We start from the raw sequence: 13,541 nt of genomic DNA on the forward strand, positions 1-13,541 counted from the left end.
CATGTGTTAAACCAGGAGAAAAAAAGAAATCAAACAGAGTAAGAATTACCGGAAATCAACTGCACTTTCTGGATGAAGAATTTTGGTAATTGAATTGTTACGTAGCCACTAGGTGTAGAGAAAGGAATATAGAATGCCCAAGATAAAACTGAGGAGAATTATTGAGTCTGTTAAATTAGATTTGAATAATTGGCTCCTGTGATAGAACCTATTCCTATAGAAAAGCGTCATATGACTTAACCTGAAAAGAAAATTACTGTCAATCCTAAATCTCAATGACGAAGCAGCAGCAAGCCAGATATGTAGTACATTAAGTAACATAACCAAGTGCCTGGTTATGACTGACCACTAACATCAGGAAACAAACATTGCATAGGTATTAGGTGTAGAATAGCTTTTTTCTGTTTCTATATGTGCGAGTAAGAATGGGCAAATGGGAAGATTTGAAGTTTTCCTGTTTTTGACATTTTACTGAATAAATTGGGGCTAGCCTGGAATTTTAAAGTCTTTTAAAAATACATTTTCACTACAATCTAACTCTTTGTACATTTTGGTGTAAACATTTGTTTGAGTAACCCTACCCATGTGGGTGTATGCCATAAGGTGAGGGAAAAAAGAATGTCAAATAGCAAAATTTTGTTCCAGAAAGAGCTTTTGATTTCTAATGATGAAAAAATGAAATTGAATTTTAAATACAATGAGAAATATTAGCTTATGTTGTATCAAAACAGTGCATTGTAATGATCTTTTCCAAAGCTGGAAGTCATCCCAACATAATTCTAGTGTTTCTGGAAAAAAATTATTATTATTTATGATTATTTATACCTTATAACCTTTCAAAATAATCTCTTATTCTGATGTTTACAGAATATCCTCTACTTACTTAGGTGGTCTAACATAATCTTTGAGGGCCAGATCCCTTGTTGCAGGATGAGTTTACTGGTCTTCCATAACAACTACAGCTTTGGGTTAGGTTTTGATGTCTTATATCCTGAAAAGGAAAAAAAAGTTGAGTTTTCATTTTTTAATTTTTAATATTTATTATTTTTAAAAAGATTTTATTTATTGATTTGTCAGAGAGAGAGAGTAAAACAGGAGGAGCAGTGAGCAGAGGGAGAAGCAGGCTTCCTGCTGAGCAAGGAGCCTGATGCAGGACTCAATCCCAGAATCCTAAGATTATGACCTGAGCCAAAAGCAGACATTTAACTGACTGAGCCTCCAGGCTTCCCAAGTTTTCATCTTTTTTAAAATAAAAATGATGAAAAATATAGTAACCTAAAAATAGTTTTTAGGATAAACGAAGATTTGGGATAAAATTTAAATGTAGTCTTACATATTATGGATAGATTTTGTGTAGCTTAGATTTGTAGTACTATTAGTCTTTTTTATCAAGCTGATGAAGATACATATCTCATCAAAAATATGTTGCCATTTTCTTATATTTCAGTGTAATTTGACTACTTCCACTTCAAAAAACCAGTTGCCTGATGGGATTTACTAGTCAGGAGAATTTATGCTAAGGCCATCCCAATTTCCCTGCATTTATTGAGGATTAGCAACAGATTGGTAGATAAATGATACCCATGGAAAGCTAAGAATACATTGAACTTATAAAGCTATTGTTTTATTTTGTTTTTGCAGGGATGGGCTTAGCATGAAAGGCCTGCTGTGTCTGCTTCCAATGCTTTGCACTTTATCAGTATAATCAAGAAAGGCTCAAACCTGAAGTAGCAAGGGATGAGTCAGGTCCTCAGTTCAGAGGCAATGCTGGGGACATAGGTGAAAACCCCTGTTTGCTCAGGGCTCTGGGCTTCAGCTTTCCTGTCACTTTCCCTTCAGCTTTCTCAAATGTTAGAAAAGCACAATTGGAATGACATTCCACATGACTAGTGCACAGGCTAACAATGTTGATAGAAAGGATAAACAATAGCTGGACCAACATATTTTATGAGAGAAACACTAGCTAAAGAAAAACCACAGACATGCTGAATACTGAGAAAAAAAGAACATTTTCTCATACGTTAAATTGCAGAAATAGATATTTGGAACAATTTTGAAGTCATTGTTGTTGATGGGAACAAATAGGTAGTGTTTATATATATATATATATTTTTTTTTTTTTTCCCATTTTCTCCAACTGTTTTCTATCTCTTCTCGGCTGATGATATTGCTTTTTAGATGACTGAGGATGACTTCCTTCTAGGAGCTCAGATTAAAATATAAAATTTTAGGGGCGCCTGGGTGGCTCAGTGGGTTAAAGCCTCTGCCTTTGGCTCGGGTCATGATCCCAGGGTCCTGGGATCGAGCCCCGCATCGGGTTCTCTGCTCAGCGGGGAGCCTGCTTCCTCCTCTCCCTCTGCCTGTTTCTCTGCCCACTTGTGATCTCTGTCTGTCAAATAAATAAATGAAATCTTAAAAAAAATATATAAAATTTTAAAGATTTTATTTATTTATTTGATAGAGACCACAAGTGGGCAGAGAGGCAGGCAGAGACAGAGAGAAGGGAAGCAGGCTCCCCGCTAAGAGAGAGCCCAATGCGGGGCTCGATTCCAGGACTCTGGGATCATGACCTGATCCGAAGGCAGAGGCTTTAACCCACTAAGCCACCCAGACACGGGGCTCAATCCCAGGACATTGGGATTATGATCCGAGCTGAAGGCAGAGGCTTAACTGACTGAGCTGCTCAGCTGCCTTCCCTTTCTGTACAAAGTTCAGATTGCATCAGGACACAGAGAGGAAGTGGCTGTAAGCCATGCCTCGTCGGGGAGAAACAGATGGGGAGCAAAGTAGTTAACTTCACTCCAGTTATGTTCCCAAATAACAGAATGAACTCACTTGCCTCTGGCCAACTTATATTAGTAGTGAGTGAGGAGGGGTTTCTGAAGAGGCTATGTACTTGGGAACAGGGATGGTTTAATTTTCTCTACAGGTAGTGATGTTTGTACACCTGTTAGAGCTATGTAGAGTTCTGTGCACTCCTGGCAGAATCTAATCCCCTTGGGGGCATCTGAGTGGCTCAGTCAGTTAAGAGTCTGTCTTCAGCTCGGGTCATGATCCCAGGGTCCTGGGATTGAGCCCTGCATTGGGCTCCCTGCTCAGTGAGGATCCTGCTTCTCCCTCTCCCTCTGACTGCTGGTCCCCCTGCTTGTGCTTCTGCTCTCTGTCAAATAAATAAATAAAATATTAAAAAAAAAAAAAAAGAATGTAAGCCCCTTAAATCGAATGCAACCCTGGGTATAGTTAGGAGGAGGCTTAGACTGATTGGAACTATGCTTCTATCACTCCGTGAGACAGAGATTAATAAATACTTTTTTTTTGTTAAATTAGATATAGCAGATTAAGGCTTACTTGTTAAGGAGAAGACCTTCTTTCCCTGACTAAAGGAGATGCCTTGGCAACATGGTTATCAGGCTTCACAAATTTGGCATTAATTTAAAAAGATCGAAAAAGAAAGTGAAACTAAAAATTAAAAACAAAACAACAAAAATATGTCACATGTACTGGATCAGAGGAATTATTAATTACTTGTATTTAAATATTTAATGCTACTTATATGTGATTACTGTGTTGTAACTAAGAAGGAATGGTATAAAATAATGTATCATTTTGATGACAAATTATATAAGGTAGCATCTTATTATTTTTAGTATTTTAATGGGTTTGACTATCAATCGTATACTAATTATGCTTCATATTTCTGAATTTTGTCTCTGGTTTATTATGTAAATTTTAATCTCCCATTATGAGTATAGCCTTTTAGCTGTTTCAGAGTGGCTCTCTTTTTGTTTTGTTTTGTAATTTTGCTAGACTCTTTCTTTTGTTTAACTCTGTTTCAAAAATGCATATTCAAATAAATTTTCCTCTTTACATTTGTGGCCTGCTGGCTCATTTGATAGAACATGCAACTCATCTCGTTCAGGGTTGCGAGTTTAGGCCCCACATTAGTCATAGAGTTTATATTAAAAAAAGAAAGGAAAAAGACACCATTTTAAATGGGCTGTCTGTTACTTCCATGTCTAATTTATGTTCATTCAACTTAGCTAATGATAGCATAATTTTGAGTTTCACAAGTCTACCAGTTGGCTTGTTTCAGTTGGAGGCTAAATTTATAGTAACTTATAGAAACTCAAAGCAATTGACATCATTCAATTACTTGACTCTTCCAATAGCCACGTCTTCTTCATGAGAGAGAATTTGTGTATAATAAGAGCTAAAAATCTTTAGGTGGGCCTGGGAAAAAATGGATAATGGATAAATACATGCAAAAGCCTGAATGATCTTTTTAAAATGCAAATAAAATCATATTATTTCCCTCTTAAAAACATACTATGGCTTCTTGAGACATTTAGAATAAAATGGGGGGAAAAATACCTACCTTTACCAACAAAGCCTGGTATGTTCTATCCCTTGCCTACCTCTGAAATTTAACCTCATGTCTCTTCATCTCCTGCAATTTTATTGACCTTTTTCAGTTCCTCCAGCATCTCCTGCTCTTTCCAGCTTTAGTATCTTTTGTATGTACTGCTTCCCATGCCTGAAAGCTTTTCTTCCCGACCTCTTCAATCTGGCTCTTACTCCCCTTTCAAGTCTCATCATGAAATATAATTTTTTCTGTCACTCTGGACACTGGAGTGCCATTCTGTCATTCTAGTCAGAATTATGTAATTGCTCCTGAATAGTACTTTTTCATGGCTTTTTCTATTACCTAGCTCCTATCTTGACACATTAAGGGCATTCAAAGAATGCGTATTGACTGAGGGGTCATTGGATTTCTGAAGTCTCTCAGACTGTATTTCTTAAGTATCAGTACATCTTTATGTGAGAGTTACTGAGATCTTTGCTATTTCACTACCTCATCATGCTTCATACCCCAGTGACTATTCGCTTCCATTCCAAATTAGTGTTTAGTTGCAAGTTCAAGAGCTCTTGATCTGGAAATTCATTGCTGTAATCTTCATCACTCAAATTCCAAGTCTTTAATGTTTTCCCTCTTTCCCCAAGTTCTATCATAAGGGCCGAATGGGAAAGACAGTGCTGGGAAGAAGTTGAGCAGAGGAGCTCAGCCATTCCTCTGGAAATTTCCATGTTTATGGCCCTTGGAGATGAGATAACAGAATATGCTCATGTTAGCCATCAGATAAAGAAACTGCTTCCTAATGTTTTATGTCCTGATGTAAATGGGTGAGAAAATATGAGGACAGATAAGAGTAGATTTCTCAGTCTGTAAATTTACCTAAAAGCTTGATGGCAAGCATTACATCATGGGGTATTTATATCTGTCTGTGGATTTAGAAACTGCATTTTTCCCCCATTGTTTTATTTTCTAGTTTAAGTTTCTTTCTCTTGCGTAACTCATTGTGCAGTGAGAGTCCCCATGGATCAGTTGGCTAAGCAACAGTCTGGAAACTCAGGTGCTCTGTAGCCCATCCCCTGCTGGGTTTTTAATTTGCTGTGTAACCTTGAACATGCCTCTTAATATCTCTGTGCTTCAACCTCAGGGTCTGTGAACGAGTGGAAAAAAGTATTAAACTCCAGGCATATTTGTGAGGAAAAACTAGTAAATGTGGTTGAAAAGCACTGTGAAAATATCAAGTCCTGACCATAAGAAAAAGAGGAAACCAGACAAACCCTAGAACAACTGAGATATGTACTTATAGCTGCTGATGGAGAGATTGAGTTTTGATGTGAGGAAAATTTTTCTGACAGCAAGTTGTTAAAATAGGCTACCTCTTTGGTTTATAATATTTCCCTGCTGTTTCACTTTTTATTATGTCAATGCCAATCTCTCATCAAAATGTATGTGAAAGCCATAAAATAGAAATTGTCATAACTACAGCTAGTTATATGAGACATGTCCAGGCTTTGAGTAAACAGCCTTTGTTAGTGGTCACATTTTATCTATAGCTCAGATAACTACTAGGCTGGTACTACCAGATTTTGTCAAGTAAAAATAATGGTTTTGTTGTTGTTATTGTTGTTTTGGTGGCTTTAGAATTTTACAGCTTAAAGTACTGTTCTTTCCATGAATATTTCCTTAATTAAATACCAACACAGAAATTGCAAATTGTTGAATTTTAGGCCCTTGAGAATAGGGGAATAATGTGTATCTATGTATTTTTTAGGGGCTACAGGAACCACATCCTATATAGTCATTTATTTTCTTCCTATTTCCAAATTTATTACCAGACTTATTTCACCTCTTTCTTGAATATATCTGAAGGAGCTGACATCTGGTAAGGAATGATCTTCTGGAGGAAGGGATTAAAATAGTGATTTAGGAATTGATATGGACATGAAATATTGTTTAAGGAGATTCTAAAATATTTGCCTTTAGAAGTCATATAATGAATTCATATAAACCCATTAATTTTCAGAAATCCAATGTTGTTCTCTTCAACTTTAATATTAAAGATTATTAGATCCACTTTTTTATAGTTAGAATATCAGTCTTCTGAATGTGTGCATGATCAAAGACCCTACCTTTGGAATCAATGTTTTTGCAGTGATATCTGAGCAAGATTAGAATGTTGCTAATAATAATGAAAGTCTTAATTAAATATAAAATCCAATGTAAAAATTCTGTGGCATTACCATATGGTTAAGAGGTTTGCTTTGCATTTATAAAGATTGTCCTAGATATGTCAATAAACCCTGATGGATATGAATAATATTTCCATCAATTTATCTGAAGTAAATCTTGTGATTCTTAACATAAAAGAAAGGTGCTTGAAGACTGTGAGATCATTTTGGTTTTATCTACAGTTTTTAAGTTGAAATACTTAGTAGTTTTAGTTCAAGTTTGAGTCGCTAACTTGTCTGTCCTTGATGAAAAAACTTCAAAGAATTTGGAAACACGGTTTCAATAAATTTGTCAATTTGCAGTTTTTCTAATTAAATTGAAACTTTTAAGCATACAGCTTTTAATTGTAGCTATAGTATATTGCATTTGATTGTTTAATTATTGAAAATATAGTGCAGGCCTTTCTTAACATGTACTTCATATACAACTTTCAGTTTCTGAGCTATGGTCATGTCTTAAAATGGATATTAAATTATCTATGCACTCTTGGCTTGAAGTTTCTTTCTGATATAACCCTTTTCTTTTTGTTTTTGGTTTTTGAATTTATAAAAACAGTGGTGGCGAATGCTTTTTTGAATTACGGCATGGTTAAAAAAACTTGAATCAATATCCAATACAACGTATAGCATTAATAACATCTGAAGCTCTATATTGAGTTTTCTTCATGATCACAGCAAATATATCTTTTTCAAAGAGGAATATACAGTGTTTGCCTTTAACAGTATAGGTTAAAATGAGAGAATCTTAAAGGAATAATGGAAGAAAAACAGATCCAATGAAGGCAGAAGCTATATTTTACTTAGAAAACCAGAAACAAAATTTATAGCGCACTCTTTAAATAATACGTTAGTTTGACTCCTGCTGTGCTATATAATTTCATACATTTAATGTGAACTTGGGAACCCATTTATATTTGGACCAAGTTCATCTTACTTGCATCTGTACCAAGTGAACTTAAAGGACAAACAGGAGAAGCAGTAGCTTATACATGGCAATTTTCTGAGACTAGTTGACTCTTACTGACTTATCACAAAACATTTGTTTGATATAGTGTGCAAAGCAGCATTCAGTATGTTAAGACTTCCTCATGTGGCATAAAATTCTATTGGTCATTAATAATATTAATACTTCTGTAATTCACGTGATCACTAAAATTGAAATTACGCGCTCTGTTCACAAATTATGTGCTCTTTCACAATGGAAAGTAAAGAACTGAAGAACTGACAATTACTTCCTGGAGTATAATATATTGGCTGAATATAAACAGTTTAATAAATATCTTGCCTTCAAACTTCATTGATAGGACAACTCTTTTCCTAAGACCTATTTTACACATACCTCTCAGTACATCACGATAATTTCTTTTTTTCTTTCTTGGTGAGGATTGACTAGTTAATGTTTACAAAGTATTTTGAAGGTGTCAAGTGCTATGCAAGTGCTAAACCCAATAAAAAGTATTTTATACTGAATCTGATAGCTGATTTGTGCAGCATCGAGCTTTGTGAGTGAATAGAGCAAAGATGATTAAAATCAACATCATTTGTAATTTAAAATACTGTGAACAACAAAGAAGATCCAACTATGGCTTTCGTTTTGGCAGGCTGCAAATATAGATTGCTGAACAGCGGTAGTCTGTCAATATAAAGCATTTAGCACTTCACTAAGCAGCTTGAGAGTTTTCTACTTTAGGAAGAAAAAAATACAGATGAAATCAGATTTGGTGTAACATTATTTTGATGGATTGACTATATCGTTATTAAAAAGAAAACTAAAACTCAACAAAATCTGAGAAGAAATAGTCTTCGCTATAGAACTTATCAGCCTGGTGAATGTTCCAGAATGAGACTCTCTCCATGAAGTCTCCTCATTCCATCCTGAATGCACAGAGTGATGATGAAGCCGACCGCACAGGAAAACAAAGCACAGAATTCATAAAGAAAGATTGACAATAGATAAGAAATGGGTAGCCACTCATACGAGAAGTTGTTTTGGAATCCAGTTGGGCAGTTTCCACAATCAGTTTCAAAAAGGCACAAGATTTTTTTTTATTAAGTAATCAATGTTGAGGGAGTCCATAAAATATTCTCTGGCCTTCGGGGGAACACTTTTATTTATTATGTTTATATAATGCCAGTCTTAAAAATAATTTAAGATTGCTCTTAAGGGATATAAAATGAGTAGGACACAAATAATAAACTCGCAGAAGTAATAGTTGGAGAAGTATAACACAATGCCTAAGTAAAATATCTCTACTACAAAGGAGAATGTGGAAGTTACATGAGTAAGATATTGATTCGACATTTAAGGAATTCATAGGAAGAGATATTGCATCCATCAGGAGAAATCACAGGCTACTTTTAAATAAGGTGTTACAGATTTGCCAATATCTATCTCTCTCTCTCCCTATCTCTCTCCCTCTCTCTCTCTATCTATTGAAATGTTTCTGAGAAGAGCAATATAAATAGATTAATTTGGTTCATTAGTTACACAAATATTTATCCTGATTCTTATATTTAAAAATAAAGGTCTTGTATTTAGGAAATGCATTACTTTGCTAATAAATCAAGGCTGTGCATTTGCGGTTCACTGATTAGTTTTTTGTTCTGTTACAGAATATTACTAAGACTAGTGTGTTTAATAATAATGCACATGTAATTTTTGAAAAGTTGCAACAAGATTCATTCTCATATTTCTACTTAAGTTTTAGGCAGATAGGCAAAATCATTATGCTTCAATCATTCCATTGGCCAATAAACTTTCTCAGTAACAAAATTGGAGATATGACCTGCCAAAGAGTTAAAGAGAACTAGGCACTTTGATAGTAGTAAGACTATATTTTTATTATCATTCTAATCCCTTCTACTGATGCTTTTATTCTTTAGCTTATAATCTTTATATACCTAAGACCCCCGTCCTGCTTCTTAATTTCCTGCCATCCATATTCCTGCTCTCCAATCACTAACCTGTTTCCTTTCCCATATTAGAGTTTCTCGTGTATCTGCTTTAATATGCACACTCCTTGGAGAGTATTTTAAAAATTCAGAAATGTAAGGATATTAATAAAATCTCTCATGATCTCACCATCAGAGATATTTTTCTAATACTTTAGGGTATGTCTTCCAAATCATTTTTTTCATCCCTACACTTTTAAAAGTTAGTAGACTATATAAATACATATTTAACCTCATATCATCAACTTTCCAGAGGTTTCTTTTGGAAGATGGTAGTGGTGTCTTTTCACCATTTCTTAAATCCCAAGAAATAGGAAATAACAGTGTCTCTCCAGGATGGAGAGACGTTAATTTGTAAAGCTCCAGGTCAAAGTATTGTGTGAATAAGGCTAGCCTTACTGTTTTTCTGAAATATTTGAGAATGGAGCATCAACCAACATTTATTGAATTCTCATTGCATGCTGGGACAGCATTATATTCTAGAATGGGATGGGGTGTGTTGGGATGGCAGGACTATTGCTCTCGCAAACCTAATCTGTGCATTCATGGCATAATAGTCTTTGTGCACCTCTAGTTCTTCATTAAACATTGGGCTTCGTGAACCTTAAGATAGTTAAATTCATTTTTAGATCACCAGCACCTAGCACAAAACACAACATATGCAGCGGTTAATGAAGGGTTCTTGAACTGAATGTCAGGGCTATCCTAGGTTACTTTAAGATGACTTGAAGTCCATTTTTTTGTATGAATGATTCCTAAGTTATATATGAAACACTCATAACTAAAACAATGACTATGAATTCTGGTCCTTCCCACATGGCAAGTCCTTACTCTGTAACAGTCAGTGTGCTTTATATGTATTGGCTGATATCACCTACAGAAACCTGAAGGAGTAAGGTCCCTTACTGGCATGATTTTACGATAACTGAGGTTCCGAATCTTGACGTAATTTTCTCAAGTTCATGTAGAGAGCAAGTGGGGAACAGTATGTGGACCCAGTTCTGACTGGAGTGTAACCCTTATGCGAGACTGCCTCACACCAGCTAAAGGGAGGCACCAAGGATAAGAAAACAGAGCAACCACAACTTAAAATGACTCATCTGTTCAGTTCAAAGGTGATCTGAGAAGGTCCTTAAACTCATTTGCAAAGATGAAATAACTTAAGTTCTATTAAGTAGAGGTAAGACATAGAAGAACCATGAGAGACTATGGACTCCAGGAACCAAACTGAAGGTTTTGGAAGGGAGGTGGGTGGGGGGATGGGGGGAGTCTGGTGGTGGGTATGAAGGAGGGCACGTATTGCATGGAGCACTTGGTGTGGTGCACAAACAATGAATCTTGGAACACTGAAAAACTAAAATTAAATTTTAAAAAGGGGGGAGGTGGGTGGGGGGATGGATGAGCCCAGTGATAGGTATTAAGAAGGGCCAGATTGATTGCCTGGAGCACTTGGTGTTCTATGTAAGCAATGAATTGTGGAACACTACATCAAAAACTGATGATGTACTGTATGGTGACTAACATAACATAATTAAAAAATGATTATGAGGCAAAAAAAAGGGACCTACTAAATTTTCTTTTACTGTATTCATTTCTAAATGCTTAATTCTGAGAAGGATATTTTCAAATTGGGATTTATCCCACAAAGACTGAAGAAACTAAAATCCATTTCATTTAAGAGCTACAGTAATGGGGTTTTAAGAGCTAGGAGAAGAAAAAGAAAAGAGTTTATGTATGATTTTGAGGGAAGGTTATTTGTAGGATGTGGGGTTGAAGCGAAGTTTGGGGATGTTGACAGGAATCGAATACTATTCGAAACATTCCATGTTGGAGTGTGGATTTGCAGAAGTCTGAATGAGAATCTATTCCATGTGACTACGGAGTTCAGACTTAAGAACAATGGATGAAAATTCCCAGGAGACCAAATCTAACTGTGTATAAGGAATATCATTTTAACAATTTCAGCTGTCCCTCTCACCAAAGGGCAGGTGAATGTGCTTTTGATCTTTTTTATTACCAAATGTCTGGCAACATGCCTGACTTGCAGTCAACTTCAGTGTTGGTTTACTAAATACTTGAATGGGTGTTCAAAAGCAGTCTAAAGAGCTAAATGATGAGGTATGGATTCCTATTAATGTAAGGTTCATTCATTCACAGTCATTGACAGGGACTGGCTAGTATGCCGTGGAACGGTTCTTGAAGAGCCTGGTATGAGGAAAACCTGGCATCAGGCAAAGTGCAGAGGCTTTGCTACGAAAACCTGGTTGCCAGGTTAGGGTGGAGGTGTAAGCTGGACAATGAGCTATGGATTCCTGCTTAGAGACCAGATGAGTCCCAGTGCTCAGGGCGGGGCTGTGGCGGCCGATCCACACTAAGAGGTTCCAGCTGTCAGGGAACAGGCAGGCCATTTACATGAGTAAGTCTTAGACAACTTTGATATAAAAGATTTTAGCATTTTGATGAGTTAAGATTACTTGAACACTTGGAAAAATAAAATTGCAGATCTTTTCATAAACTGTTAGTAATTACTAAAAGAAATCATTTCCAGAAATAGTATGTTCAAATCAGTGGTTCTCAAATATGACAGCATAAATCCCAACTGAGAGCATTAATTCTGATTTAGGAGTGGGATGAAATTATTTCTAAGTTAACTTTTCTCTTTTAAAAGAAATTAATCAGCCTCCTTTTCTCTTTCCCCAACCAATAAAATATAATTATACAGATTTTTTTAAGGTTTTGGGTGCTCTCTGATATATGGAAATGTTTTTTTCACTTATATTTATGAACATCAGTGAAATATTCAGTTTAAAAATGAAAGTTTAATTAGCTTTTGTTTACATTATGGTAAATAATGGATTGTTTTCATTTTAATTAGACTGAATCATCTAGTAGTTTGGGTTTTTTCCCCCTTCTAGGAGGCTAGTAGTCTGTCTTTAATGTTTTTAAAATGAGAGAAAAAATTCTATTCCAAATATCAATTATTCTGTTCTTGTTATTAATAAGAATCCCAAATTTTAGCTGATGACCTTGATGTCCATTGCAAAAGTTAGGTTTCCTTTGAAATGGTTGTAGCCTTATGAGTAAATGTTGATCAATGAGAACTAAGTGTTATTTGCAACTTCCAGCAAATATCCTCAAAAGGAATGAGGTTTCCATTCTGAGACTCTTTCTTTATTCCTGGGATGTGGACATGATGACCAGAGCACAAGCAGCCATCCTGTGAAATGAGGCAACACACAAAGGATGGTAAAGTAGCAGGAAGCTGCAAAATAGCTCTGGGCTGCCTAAATCTGTTACTGAAAGAGAAATGTTGACCTTGTTCATCCTTTTTTATTGGTGGTTTTTGCTGCTGTTGTATATTGCTGAACTTACCGCTGCTATACCAGAAGATTTAACTGTGGAGGGCATATGTATACACGCACACACACACACACACTCATATTTGTGTAACACTATTGTAACTGATTTGTGTTGGAGCTGCTCAGTAACCTTTACAGTTGTGACAGTGATTAAAATCTACCAAACACCTTTGGCGATTTGAACTGTCACAGATTGACATCAATGACTGATGTATTTCTAGATTTTGCCTTCTGGGAAAGAAGAAAGCTGCCCTTGAATCTTCCTCCAAACAGTATTTTCTAAGTTGTTGAAATTTATGTTTGGAAAATAAATCATACACGAGAAAGAGAATTTAGAAGAAAATAATAAAGGTTTTAGGTTAAAAATGCATTTTTGGCACTTTGAAGTCCACAATAGTATAAAATTATTTGTGATAAATAATTATTTTATTTAAAAGTACTGCAGCTTAGGCTGTTCATTCAAATGATGTGGAAATGATGTGGAGTAGTATAGGATGGATTGAGTCCCAAGTTTTTGCTTCTCCTTGTGGTCTGGTACCTTTTGATCCCATGGGTTTGCTCTTTAGCACAGACTTGACTGCAATTAATTAACTGAAATCTTGCCGAATTCCGTTCACGGAAGCTGGAGCCAAAGGCTCCCTCCTTGCCTTT

This window comes from Mustela nigripes, chromosome 12 (genome assembly GCF_022355385.1).
Source record: "Mustela nigripes isolate SB6536 chromosome 12, MUSNIG.SB6536, whole genome shotgun sequence".
NCBI lineage: Eukaryota > Metazoa > Chordata > Mammalia > Carnivora > Mustelidae > Mustela > Mustela nigripes.